This window comes from Anthonomus grandis, chromosome 14 (genome assembly GCF_022605725.1).
Source record: "Anthonomus grandis grandis chromosome 14, icAntGran1.3, whole genome shotgun sequence".
In the NCBI taxonomy this organism is placed as follows: Eukaryota; Metazoa; Arthropoda; class Insecta; order Coleoptera; family Curculionidae; genus Anthonomus; species Anthonomus grandis.
The window spans coordinates 9,734,175-9,748,571 of NC_065559.1; the positions used below are offsets into that span (position 1 = coordinate 9,734,175).

The 14,397-nt window shown below is 33.2% G+C and overlaps 1 non-coding gene across 1 annotated transcript; it reads right to left on the bottom strand.

Moving 5' to 3' along the window:
- Positions 1–7,084: 7,084 nt before the first annotated feature.
- Positions 7,085–7,167, bottom strand: Trnal-uaa (transfer RNA leucine (anticodon UAA)). Its single transcript has one exon. It is a non-coding gene; the product is annotated as a tRNA-Leu (tRNA).
- Positions 7,168–14,397: the final 7,230 nt, after the last annotated feature.

The following is a 14,397-nucleotide window of genomic DNA, read 5'->3' on the forward strand; positions in this document are numbered from 1 at the left end:
GTGAACTATGAAAGAAGTAGTCTTGCCTAGGGCTGGCAAAAACCGGCCAAAACCAAAATCGGTAAACCGGTTTTTAAAAAAACCGGTTTCGGTTAAAACCGTTTATTAGAAAACTTCGTTTTAAAACCGAAAAAATAAATACGGTGTTTAAAAACCGAGAATGGTTATTTGAAACCAGAAATGGTTTTTTAAAACCGAAAAACCGAAACGGTTTTTAAAATCGCAAAACCAAAAAAAACCTCATCAGCCTAAAAATAAAAATGTATAGTTAATTAGAGCTAGTCTTTTCTGATTTTCAGGGAATATAGTTTCAGCTAAAAGAAATTGTTTGAAAGCAACACAGTCAATATGTTGGTTTTCCTTAAACATAATTCAAAACTAATTTGTTAAAACTATTAGTTTTCCTTGACTTGCATTTTTTAGGGTTGATTATTATTACGAATATTATATGTTTTTATTTTTAATACCTATGTCTTTATTTTGAATTAAAAATATGTATTAATTTAATCAGTTTATGAAATTTTATTTAAGTTGTCCAAAGTCAATTTGCAGTAAATATTCTAGAATCCTGCAATCCAAACTGCTCACTGCTAACCAAAATTCGACTTAAAAAGGCCGTTTTTTTTTATTTGGTCGGTTTACCTTTAAAATCACGGTCAGAGTCAACCAACAATCCATTAACCACCTAATCGGTTTTTGGTTTTGGTCAAAAGTTCAAAAACGTCGGTTAACCGAAAATTGATTATTCGGTATTTGATTTACTCGAAAACCGATTTGCTTTATGTTCGGTTTTAATTAACCAAAGCCGTGGTTAACCGAAAACCGATTAATCGAATATCCGATTTTCGGTTTTGGCGAAAACCGCCGTTAACCGAAAACCGGTTAACCAAAAAATCAATTTCGGTTATCAGCACTAGTCTTGCCTTTCTGGTACAGGACAAGTGTGGCAATAACTGTAAAAAAATAATTAAACTGCTTTTATAATGCCTCTGAAAGACTGTAAAATTTAAATTTAATAATAAAAACACTGTTTTTCTTACCATAGCAAAAGAGATTTTTTTCCCATATAATGGGGGAAAAGGCAGACTTTATTGTGTCGCTGAAGGACAACAAGGCAGTAAGTTGAAAAAAACAAAACTTTAAACTTGTTTTATTAATTAATAAAAATATGTTTTTCTTATTCTTACTATGGCAAAAAAGGGACTTGTTCCCACAGAATGGAAATCATACATCAATCATAAATGTATCATACCATGTTTCAGGTAAATAATATATCTTTATCCTTCCAAAATTTTTTAATTTTCTCCAAATATTCTATACGCCACCTGAAAATCTCATTACAGCAGCTCTTTTGTTAACCATCTTAAGCTTAAATCCAAGTTTTATCAGGTATCTCCGCAAGGTTGAGACTGAGAAATATTTGTCCCTTGCCGATAAGGTGTCCTTAACCATCTCTATAGTCAGAACCTTATTGTTTTTGTATTTAGAATACACAACTTCCCTTAGCAATTTGGCAATATCCGTGTCAAGTCCCTTTGATTGTCCTACATCTTTCCTTTTTTTTCTGTCTGTAATTCCTTTTTTTACAAAATAGCATATTGTACTATAGGGAATCCCTGTTAAAAACGCTGTTTTTTTGCAAAGCACTACAATCATTTGTAAACTGAGGATCATTCCTTAGATTGTTATAGACAATTAGATAAATTTATTTGGCATCTGTATTTAAACAATTATGTTTTAAAACTGTTTGACTTTCCTCTGTAGCTTCTACTTTCCTTGCTTCTTTTTGCTTCCTCGATACTACACAATGAACTATCAGAACGATGTAAGTCTAAATCACTGTCCAGATCACTCTTATTGTTTTCATCACAAATGTTAATGTCCTTTTTATGCGCCCAGGGCCTCCATAAGCCCGCACAAATACTTTCCTTCATTTGCCAAATTTTCCTGCTTATTTTCCCAGGGTCGAAATATTTTAAGGTCTTAGGTATAATACCAAAACAAATCCACAAAAAAAAAAACATACTTCCTCACAGTAAAAACTGCAGAAAATTTAGATGAATACAGGTCAAATTCTCCACTTCCATAAAAGTGTAAAAAGCCAAACCGGCAAAACCCATTAAATAATAATAGACTCACATGGCTCCCCCTCCCAACTATTAAAGGTGATAAACCCTTCCATAAAGATCTCTTTAAAAACAGGACGAAAGTAATACAAAAACAGCCTAAAGCGAGGTTTCCACATGCGGGGATTACTGGCGCCATTCGACTGGCGCCAGCTTTATTGCATGTGGAAACCTGTAATATTGACTGGTGCAAGTTTAGTGGCGCCACTAAACCACGCGCCAGTAAAGTTCAACGCTCGTCTACTTTTTGGCGCCAGTATTTGTGTAAACATAAGCTGGAGTATTTTTCGTTCCCAAAAAAATTTCGAATTTTTCAAAAAAATGGTCTACTGAGTTAATAATAAAGTTCTTAGAAGCCTAAGAACAACAAGCTTGCTTACGGAGTAATAAAATTGGTGACTATAAGGACCGAAATAAAAGAGATGCAGCCTTAAGAAGAATTGTTGGTATCATGCCTGATTATCTTAGCGAGTTTGATGTGAATTCGGCAAAGGCAAAAATTCGTAGTATTAGGAATGCTTACACCCTAGAGCATAACAAGGTGTTAAAATCTCATAAAACTGAATCATCTACAAATGATTTATATACCCCAACTCTAGGATGGTTTTCAGTTGCTGATGGTTTTTTAAGTGCTATTGTTGAACCAAGGGAGACAAAAAATACTTTGGTAAGTAAAACATTTATTAAGCATTTTTAAAAGTAATACGGAACGTGTAAAATATTAGATAATTTCGTTTTGCCATGCAACTTTTCCTGGTCCTACGAAGTATTGAGAATATTTATTTCTTACTGCCTCAGCTTCCCTTAAGTTTCGTATAGACCTGAGAGGAAGTGCCCGCGACGCGCGCGCGACGGGCCAAATTCGTGCAGTATGTACGGGCTCGAAGGAGGCGCGCGAGCCGCCCGATCCAATTTCTGTCGGTATTTACGACGCGCTCAAAGGGGCCCGTCGGAGGCGTGTTAGTACGGTTTGTGGCAGCTTCCGAGGGAGACACGTCGGAAATTAATAAAAAAAATTAAAAACAACCACACCACAATCCACAATCTGTTGCGATGTGGACCGAAGACAAACAACTTGATTTAATCGATTTGTATAGGGGATTTCAAAATTTATGGGATCCAACAAATAGAGATTATTTTAAGAAGGACAAAAAGCTAGATGCATGGAAGGACATTGCCTTGTCACTAGAAATTGAAAATGTTGATGATGAAATGTGCAAAAAAAATGTTTAAATTTTATGATTTTATCATTCAAATCTCAAATCTCTTTAAATTTTATGATTTTCTCATCAATTTGGTTTGGGGGTTGGGTATGGTAGTTAAAATAAGTTATTACATATAAAACTTTTATTTTCAAAACAAATGAATAATAAATTGCGCCAAAAAATATTTGCTTATCTGTCTTGAGCGGATATTGGCTCGCGAAAGTGAGTTTCTTTTTTAGAGATTTGTGGTCCTATTTGTTGTAGTCAAAATTCAAAGTTTGTTGGAGACATTCGGGTGAAATTTTTATATTGTCCGCTAATTTGTTGAAACTTTAAATCATGCATAATTTCTAAACCGGGAGATTTTTTATACAATTCAGTACAACACCATCGGCGGGACTTTCGCTTTTGTTTCATCAAGGTATCTGCAATTACTATACAACCACTAGCGATTGCTATTAATGCTGTAGTTTCTTCGTCGTCTGACATTGTCACGAAATAAACACTAGGTACTAATCAAAGCAGAGGCTAGAATAGAACTGAAAAAAAAAATATCCGACCCGTAGGTCGCGCATGGCAGGCCCGTCGCCCCTCGCGGATAAAAAGTCGCGTAGTGGGCGCGCGGTAGGCCCGTCAGAATAAAAAGCCCGAGAAAAGCCCGCCGCAGACGCGTCGCGGTCACGTCGCGTGCGCGGCACTTTAGGTCTGTACCCGGCTTTGGATAGTTATGACTTCCCATATTCGTGATGCTGCTTAATCCATCTCTTCTAATTTCTCCGCCATGTACCTGATATGACAGAACCAATTTGTCCACCTTTTCAGGAGATAGTGAAATGGGTTTCTCAAAGATTCTAAATTTGGAAACTAATGTTCCGAATGCATTCTCTACTATGCGTCTTGCTCTACTAAGTCGGTAATTAAAAAAAAAATTTAAAACAAAGTTGAGTAGCTCGTGAGTATGGCTTCAAAAGATAAGTCTTAAAGGGAATGCATCATCTGCCACTATGACACAATTCGATGGCATATTGAGAGTTTTGCCTTCTTTCCACTCCAGTTGTGTAGCAGGTATCTTGAAAAATATAATATAAAAGCAATGATGTGACAAATGGTTATGGTAATGGCGTATGGTTAATTTTTCTTGAAAAACATATTTTAGTTCGAAAATTTTTAGATAACTAAATGTTCATAGTCACTAAGTAAAAGTAGATATTTATATTAATACTGTGAACAAAGGATCCATTAAGGTATAAAAAATTATAGCATATATATGTTTTCTTTATTCCAGGAATTCCAAGAATCACAGAACACCCAAGATGAGAAAATAGATGGTGATGATACTGCTGAGTCTGATCACAGCGAAATTGTGGAAGAAACAACTGAAAGCTCGTTTCAGGTACCTTCAGCGGCTTTTGCAAAGATAGCAAAAACGAGGAACAAATCTGCACCTTCTAAAAAAGCAAAAAGCGATTCTATCACAGCGGCGGTTACTACTCTCCAAGAAACAACCGCACACGTTTACGTATCAGCAGAATCAATCACCGCTAATACCACCATACCCTTAACCAACAGGTTCCAGTTCGGATTCAGCAAGTGTTAACTTTCAGGAACAAATACATATCCAAACCAGTACTATATTGAGATCACAAATGGAAAATTTCATCACTGAACATGAAACCGCTGATTTACTAAGCCAAGCTTGGAACAATACCTAAATACATTTTTGTTATTACTTTTTGATTCTTATGTTAGTAGCACCTACCTAGTTAGAAAATTAGAAATAAATAATGTCTTACCTTGATGTATTCCTTTAGAACAGTATAAATAGAATCCAGAACATTACATATAAATTTTGATATTGTGCATTTTGGTATCATGTACATATATTGTAGAGAGGCAAAAGAATCTCCCGTAGCCAGGAATCATAGTGTTACTTATAATTTGAGATGAGCTGGAATAGCGTCTCTTATGTGAGTGTTTGATTTTTGTATTTTGTTGGCTATGAGATTCAACAAAAAGTTAAACTGTTCTGTTATTCTTAGGTGATTACGATATGATTCTTGGTCTTCATCTGCTAATTCACGGATTAACCTATATGTACTTCTTCGTGAAATCCAATCACGGACCAATACCTATGTTTACGTTTTTTTTTCTTTCAATTGCTTCCGCATTTCTGAACACAAAATTTGCAACACAACATTGATACTAGCAGGACGAATTGCTGCTGTCGCCATTTTGATGACATAAATGACATGCCAGTTTAGAACTTTAAACAAACCTGTGGAAACGCTCAATGGTGCCAGTTAATTGTGGCGCCAGTAAACTAGTGAATACTGGCGCCAGTAATCCCTGCATCTGGAAACCCCGCTTAAAAATTTATTTGGGTAGGGCCCCGTAATCCTCAAAATCAGTGCGATAGAGAGAGATACACAATCATTTGCACAGCCTGAAGTAGGAATTGCCAGAACGCAGGTGTTTTATCTTTGTTTAATAGACTGGCTAAAAAGAGGTGAGAAATATTTTGTAAGATGCTTGGATTCTAGTCCGCGGTCAATTTTTTGATATTATTTTCTTGTGATATTATTTTCTTTTTAAAATGCACATTTACGAAAGAAAAATAAAAAATATGTGTAAAACATGGGGTTTTACGTATATTTAAAATGATTTCATAGATAAACTATATAAAATTTTGCCATTTAAACATGTATATCATGCGACAATAAATACGACATAGGCGCACGGACTAGTAAGCGCGGCATCTGCGACACATCAAAGATTCTAATAGATCTCTGAACTGGACTTTAAGAGCATATTTACGTAGTAATGAACTACTTATTTGATAAGAGAAATAATTAGAACTTATCTTGAGTGACCAGTGGAAAATTTATTGGACGTGTCATATAGAGACGTTTTTGGCTTAAAGTGATATAGCACACTAGAAGACTAACAGTTACACACCAGATGGAGTGTGTGAGAGGTTAAATAAGATTCTGGTTAAGAAAGCAACGTGCCTGTTGTTTGATGCTTAGATCAACAAAAAGTTTTGGGAACAAGCGGGTCCATACAGTTGTCTATTTACAAAATAGAAGTATGGCTTCAGGGCTTAGTAAACCTTGATTGATGGATATTTCCAAGCAAAGGAGATTGAAGTGGGATAAGAAAGCTGTAAAACATATCTTAATTAGTTACAGTGACACATAAACAATCATACACCTATTTACTTTACACTTTTTGGTTCTGTTGTTTCATGGAAAAGAAAAAAGCAAAAGACAGTTGGGTTGAGAAGCATGAATGCTGAATACATACTATCTCGGAGGCATCCAAGAAAACCATATATTTAAGGAATTTAGTCTACGAGCTTATGTTAGAATTCGAAGGAGTCATTCTGTATAATGATAATTAGAGTGTATGATAATCAAAATTTGCTTAAAAAGGCAAAACGTATTGAGAGCTGATTGCTGAAAACTTGATAGTATAGAAATATTTATGGACAGCTGATATGCCCGCTGATTTATTTCTTAAGGATTAAAATTTTTAAAAGCAATATAGAGTTCTAGATAAGTTGAGAATTGTAAGGTTAGTGTTTGTTGACATTTAGATTAGAAATACTTACACAAGTAGGAGTAGGGTGTCACTCGGTCTCATATTGCGAAAATCTCAAACCAATGTTTTTTTATGCCGTGACATTAGATAAACGATATCAGGCATATAAAGATAAATAAAATAATTAAAGATAACATTAATTAAAAAAAATACTGTCAGGTGTGGGGTTCGAACCCAGGCTCCCTGTCGGGAACCAGAGCTTAAATCTGGCGCCTTAACCGCTCGGCCAACCTGACGTATATCTGTACCACAGATTACTCCTCCTCCTAGGAGTAATCTGTGTCTGTACCACAAGCTTTTATAAAAAAATTACAAATAAAGCAAATCGAATAGTAAAAAAGTGCTTTACCGGGATATTTCGCAAGAGAAACTAAAAAAAAATATTGGATGTTTACGCTTATTAACTTTTTCCGATTGAAGAGAAAAATCGTATGCCGAGGATAGTGCATTAAAGAGGGACAATTCTAGTCCATAAAATAAGGGAAAAAATCTAGCTAGATAACCTTAAAAAATCCAAAATTTCAATAGCAAATATTAAGGCTGTAGCAATAACTTTACTTTACACGTTGGAGCTATATTGTTAAGACTTTAACAATATAGCTCCAACGTGTATGTTATCCGCCTTGAAAAAACGTCTATCTAATCCAGATCTACTCGAAGACTAATAATAAATAAATTTTAACCAAGAAGTAAAAACGGAGTTATATTGCGAAAACAAATTTCAACACTCAGCAAGTAGCAATGATCCGCAAAGCTACATAAATATTATATTTTCAAATATGGAGTATAAAATCGCAGTTATATTTGACATAGATTTATTTGGATCAAAGAATTACTTTTGAACTAGGTATAAGACTAAAAATTATATAAGTTATAGGTGCATATTTTATGATGAAAATAAAAATCTGTATTTATAAGGCTTAGGGGATATAAAACTCTTGATTTTAAAAATAAAGCAAGAAACTGCAGAAGGTCATGCGATAAACCAAACCAATCTATTCTTCTTCGTACTTCAAAAAACGTTTGTACAACAAACAAAACATCGTAGAATAAAATTAGCTTTAATTTAAAGTATCACCTGACCCTTATTCCCATTAAAAAAAAAATAATATAGAGGCTTTGGAAGTGAGAGAATGACGCCATAAAAATACAATTTCTGTCAATAAATGTCCCCCTCAATATTAAATTTGACGTAATTTTCAAAACATTTTGTATCGGACACCCTGTATATTAAAATCACTCTCTACAATTTACAATATCAGGCTTGTCCATACTTTTACAGATAGGAACTTTTTTGAGGGTTTCCCTGTATGTGGGTAAGTTTTTTCCTCCAATAGTAAGTTAAATATTATTATTAAAGGCTCAATTATAAAGTCAATACATACAATAAGAAGGTGGTATTATTTGGCCCGACAAACTTTTTAGATTTCAACTTTTTTACTTCGATTTCAATATTGTTCGCCGTGATACTTTTCACAAATAGACATTTCATTCCAAGGGATCATTGGAGTAAAATCCAGAGGAATTTGTTTAAACAACAGAAATAAATGTGCGAAATAAAAGCGTTGGCAAAGTAGAGATACTCTTGCTTGTCTGGTCCTTATATAACATTGGTAGATTGGATAAATTAGTATCCGACTTCGTCGATACTAAATTAGTATAAGCACAGATATAACTAGCTAACGCAAGCTAGTAGTAGCTTAGTAAGCTTGCGTTAGCAAGTTATATCTGTGGTATAAGACTCGCTCGCTATTTTTGTTTAGCCTCTTCAATGTATTCTTTATAAGCAATTTTATTGTCACTTTTAACTTTACTCACGCAAGTTTAAAAAAAATGTTTTTTTTATTTTTAGGAAAGAACGGGGAGGGTCGGAGCGGCAGAAAGGTATGGACGGATTCAAATTTTCCGCTTAAAAAGCACACACCTGAGGTATACCACCGTATGGTGGGCAACCAGATTAGTGTTTCCGATTGGATAGTATACGTTTAGCCGTCACATCAGTGAGAAGTCACGTATGTTTCTAATGCACATTTTCTACATTTTTTACTCCTAGAATTATTATTTGAGTGTCACAATACAATGGATATTTTAACTTCAGCTTTATATTTAATCATTTATTTTGTGGCTACAACTTAAGGTAAGTCTATATGTCTCGTTTATATATTTTTACTATTTATATTATAAAACATTTAATCAAAATAATAATTTTTTGGTTTATGTGTTTTTGGGGGCTTACCTTTTTTAACGGTTATGTGTTATTTTTGAGAAACATGCCTAGAAAGTACCAAAGGATGACCAACTAGGTGAAACAAACAAGGTGAAAAGATCCTTTTCTGCAAAAAATATAAAAAATGCAACAGAGGTTGTTTTATCAGGACGAATGTCATTTATTACAACATAATGTTACAACATAAAAAAGTCAATGTTTTCTTCTCAGTATATGACAGCACAAGTGTTTTCGGTCGATATGGAATTTGCCCTGGGTAAATATTTAAAAAATTGTTTCAATATGTATCATGGTTTATCACCAAAATCAACACGCCGTTTAGCTAATGAATTTGATATAAAAAAAAAGTCAAAATCAAAGAATCACCAACCACCTTGGGATACTTCAAGGATAAGTTAGAACCTGTTTTGAAGCGGCACCTGTTTTTAACATCCGATAACTTCAATTTAGATGAAACTGATGTAACCATTGTACAAATAGTTGAGTGGGTCAAGTTACTTCTTGTAAGATTCACGAATTAATAACGAAAGTTAGTATAGTTGGGGCAAACAAAACAGCTTTGCCCCTAATATGGATATTCCTCCGAAAAAAATACGATCCGCATAGAATGCTAAAAAATGTTCCTGCAAAATTTGGTGCGTTAGGCTTCGTTTATCAGAGTGGATGAATGACTAGTGAAAAGTTTCTAAAAGTACTAAAATATTTCATAAAAGATACTCGGTATTCTAATATTCTCGGTATATAAAGATAACCATGAATCCCACTTGTCAGCTGCAGGTATCGATTATTGCAAAAAAAAAATGAATACTAATTGTAACGTTGCCTCCCCATACGTCTTATCGCCTACAACCTTACTATATACCCACTTACTATATACGAGCTTCCAGAAATATTTTATAAAGTATAGGGTAGAGGTGTCACTGCAAATAATTTCAAAGCTGGTTTTAAATGTACAGGTATTTGGACAGGGTATACTCAACAGGATTTCCTGTATTCCTATGTGACTGACAGACCCATATCTGCATAATCTGAAAAATCGGCATCCAGTGGCATAGGTAATAACTCAAATGTAGTGTCGCCATCAAGCTGATCCTTTCTCTAAAATAGATAATCATAGTTATGTCTCACCTAGTAAAAGTTTGCCTCTGGCTAGAGATCCTGTACGCAAAAAACTATTATTGTAGAGACACCTGAACGAGACTAGATCGCACAAAAGAAAGAGAAGATAAAAAAGCCTAAAATTGATGATAAAAAGAAGGTAAAAGAAAGGTATTTGACTCGTCCTCGTTAAGTAACGCAGAATTGTACTATCAAGATTCCTCTTTTGAGTTTGAGCTAGAGATGGATGATGAGCCCATAAACATTAAGAATCTTAGGATTGGGCATTTTCTAATTTGCAAGGCTTATGGAAAAAGTCTATCAGATAGTTCGCAGCTAGGGTAGAAGTATGAGTTGATATTAATAAGTATGAGATGATTGGGGATAGAATGTGATGGTTCACTCAAAAACAAATTAAAATATAAGAGCCTGTATGTTTTGTTCGATATACTGATGTTGTAGTGCAGCTTCCGAAACCTATAGCTGACAGAAGTTCCAGATACGCAGACATGATTTATTCTAATTTAAATTTAGTAGAATAAAGTCTTTACAAATTTTTACTTCATTTTCATTATTAAATTTTCTTTAACACTTTTTAAAAATGTAGCGCTTTTTTATGTTGAATAGTTGAAATTATGTTACTTTTTCACAATTTTCCATTATTACATTTAAAGTTATGCATTTTTAGTATAATTTTAAATAAATACACAGTTTTTTTTTTGTAATTTTATCACTGTTTTATTTTTTGTCCATACCCTCCCTTACCTTGGTGAAGGTCTGGACACTTTGCATATAAATACTGTGGCGTATTTCCCGTTCGTTAGGTGTAAGTTAAAGCAATTGAAAGTAAGCAATTAATTTAATTTTACACTTACACTACTAAAAACGATCACTTGTGACTAACAGAAATATTTATTTGTATCGCATTTATTTACAACTGTTTATGTCTGATTTAAACCTCGCGCCAAAATTCCGCACTTAACTTCACTGAGGTGACAGCTAACTCCCCGCGGTGATGCGGATCCTTATAAACTCGGCTGACCATTCCCGAAGATTCCCTGACCTTTAAGACATCATGCGGTAGGCCACTAGTGTCATTTCGAAATGATGAAGATCCTGTTCTCCATCAATGAAAGAATCTATTTTTTAAATTCCTTCTGGTTTTCTAAAATCTTTCCTTTCAACCTCACAGAATTCTATTTTAGCTCACTTTTTAAATTGATATTACTTTTCGTAATGTTTTCTTTTAACCTGACATAATTCCCTTCTAGAGGGGCACATTTTTCTTTCAGTTTTGCAGAATTTTCAAGCAATTTAGCTTTCAGGTTGGCAGAATTCTCCAGCAAATTAGATTTCAGGTTGACAGAATTTTCTTGCCTGTTTGCACTATTTAGCTTCCAAGCCTGGTATAAATTCACCGATATTGCTTGCACCAGCAAAAACAAAGTTGTCTGAGTCAACACGTTTCTCAAGTAGCGCGCTACGAAGCCGTTCCCGCAAATCCGCTTTATTTTCCGTTGTATGGCAGTTTCTTTCCTCCACCACAAATATTCAAATCCGGCAGATTTGATATTTTCACATTCTTCATTCCGACTTATTTTATTACACTATTATTTATTTTCACCAATGTCCTTGACTGACGTGCAATTCACACCCCAAACCTGACAGCAACGTAGCATTTTCCCATTCGTTATGTTTGAATTAGAACAATCGAAAATAGTCAACTAATTTATTTACGTACTGACGTAAACATGATCACTTGCACGGCTGATTTAAATTTTGCGCCATTCTTCATTAACTGAACCTTAATTCACTAAACTGACTCCCAGCGGCAACGCGGCACCTTATATACTTGACTGATCATTCCAGAAGATTCGCTGACCTTCGAGACGTTGTCACCTGTATCATTCCGGAATGACGAAGAATCAGCTGTGTTCTCGGTGTTTACAATATCGTTACAATACTGAATCGGGCATAATAATTTATTTTATTTATGCTTATATTTGGACACTAATAGTGTAGCAATTTATTTATATATCACTTAATAAGTATAAAAAAGTGTTAAAACTCAATTTAGCTGAAAATTTTGCAGACCCTTATTACTGAAAAATGTTTTTATGTGTAATAGTTTCATTAATGCTGAGTTTGTATCTTACTTTTTCTTCATTAGTTGATTCCTATGTTATTTTTAATTATTGGTTTAGGGAATCAGCCTGAGCGTTTAATAGCAGGAGTTTACCTATTATTCTATACTTTATTAGTATCTTTACCAATAATAGGGGCTTTAGTTTGATTGTACAAAACTTCTAATTCTTTACATTTTTATTTTTTTAATAATTCTGATAGCTTACTTTTATATTCATGTACAAATATAGTATTCTTTGTGAAAATTCCTATATAGGCAATTCATTTATGATTACCTAAGGTTCATGTTGAAGCCCCTGTTTCTGGGTCAATAATTTTAATAGGAGTAATATTAAAATTAAGGGGGTTTGGTCTTTTGCGTTTAATAAAATTTTTTATGGAAATTGGGTTAAAGATAAATATTATTTTTATTGTGATTTCTTTGATTAGAGGAGCTTTTATGGCTATAATTTGTGTACGTCAAAGAGATATAAAGATATTAATTGCTTATTCTTCAGTTTCTCATATAGGATTATTTTTGGCTGGAATTATAACTTTAAATTTATGAGGATTCTGAAGTACCTTAGTTTTGATATTAGGCCATGGCCTCGTATTTTGTTTAGCAAATTTTTTGTATGAGCGTTCTCATAGCCGAAGAATCTATTTAAATAAGGTAAATAATATTATGTCAAGCCTTCCTTTGTGATGATTCCTTTTATGTTCCTCAAATATAGCTGCTCCTCCATCATTAAATTTATTGGGAGAAATTATATTGATCAAATCTCTTTCAAGATATAGAAAATTAGCTATAATTTGTTTATTTTTTATGTTATTTTATAGAGCAGCTTATTCTTTATTTTTGTATTCATATACTCATCATGGGAAGTTCTATTCTGGGTTATATACTTTTTACCAAATTAATCTTCGTAAATATTTACTAGTATTTTTACATTAAGTGCCATTAAATATTTTATTTTTAAAGACTGAAATTGTATCTTTTTGAATTTACTTAAATAGTATATAAAAATTTTAATTCGTGAAATTAAAGAAGTAGAATACTTACTTTAAGTAATTTTTTTGCCTGTCTTCTTCTATTTGTTATTAAGAGTCTCTTTATTATTCTTTTCATTAAGTGGTCTATTTTTGAGTCTTGGTTGTGAATACTATTTGGAATTCAATGTTCTTACTTTGAATTCTTTCTTAGCCTATATTGGCTATAAAAAGTTTTCTTAGCCAGTATAAGGGACGTAATAACACGGTGCACGTAAGTTTAACTATATACAACAGTATAGAAACAAAGTTCGATACACATGAATTATCACTGCATACTTTAGGGATATTCTCTTATAATTAAAACCAGTTGCAAAAACAAACTAACACGGAGGGAAAAGTAACAATAGACGAGAGATTAAAAAGCTATTAAGCAAGATTTTAGGATAATAAGGTCAAAAAATTAAAGAATAAGTGAAAAATATTTATAAATTTAATACAAAATATGAGCGATAACCAAATTTGCGATTAATTCTAGGTTCTTCAATTCCAGAAGAACAATAAAATATTCACCGTAAAGAAATGTAAGCTTTTTTAACAATTCAAAAATATTATAGCAATATAATAATTTAATTTTTTGAAATATACTGTAACCCCCTGCACTTTGACTCCCTATTTTTGGTATAAAATAATTTTTTTCTGACTTACAGAAAAATTAGATAGTGTGTGCTTTAAATAAGTAAATGCAGATATGGTATTTGTTTAAATAAATATTAAACAAAACAAAATATACTTTCAAACATAGGTATAAATTATTGTAACTTGCGCTGTATTACCGATTAAAAAAAATTAATGTTGGGAAAAATGCAATTAAAAATTTAAAAACCAATTTCGGCCTATACATTTTTGACTTAAAATGTTCGAAATTAAATCAGCTATTAAAGCATTGCCTGATACCCTGATCTATATTCACCCCAGATTTAAAAATTTTATGTAACTAGGAATTTTAAAGTCTTCTTTATGTTTA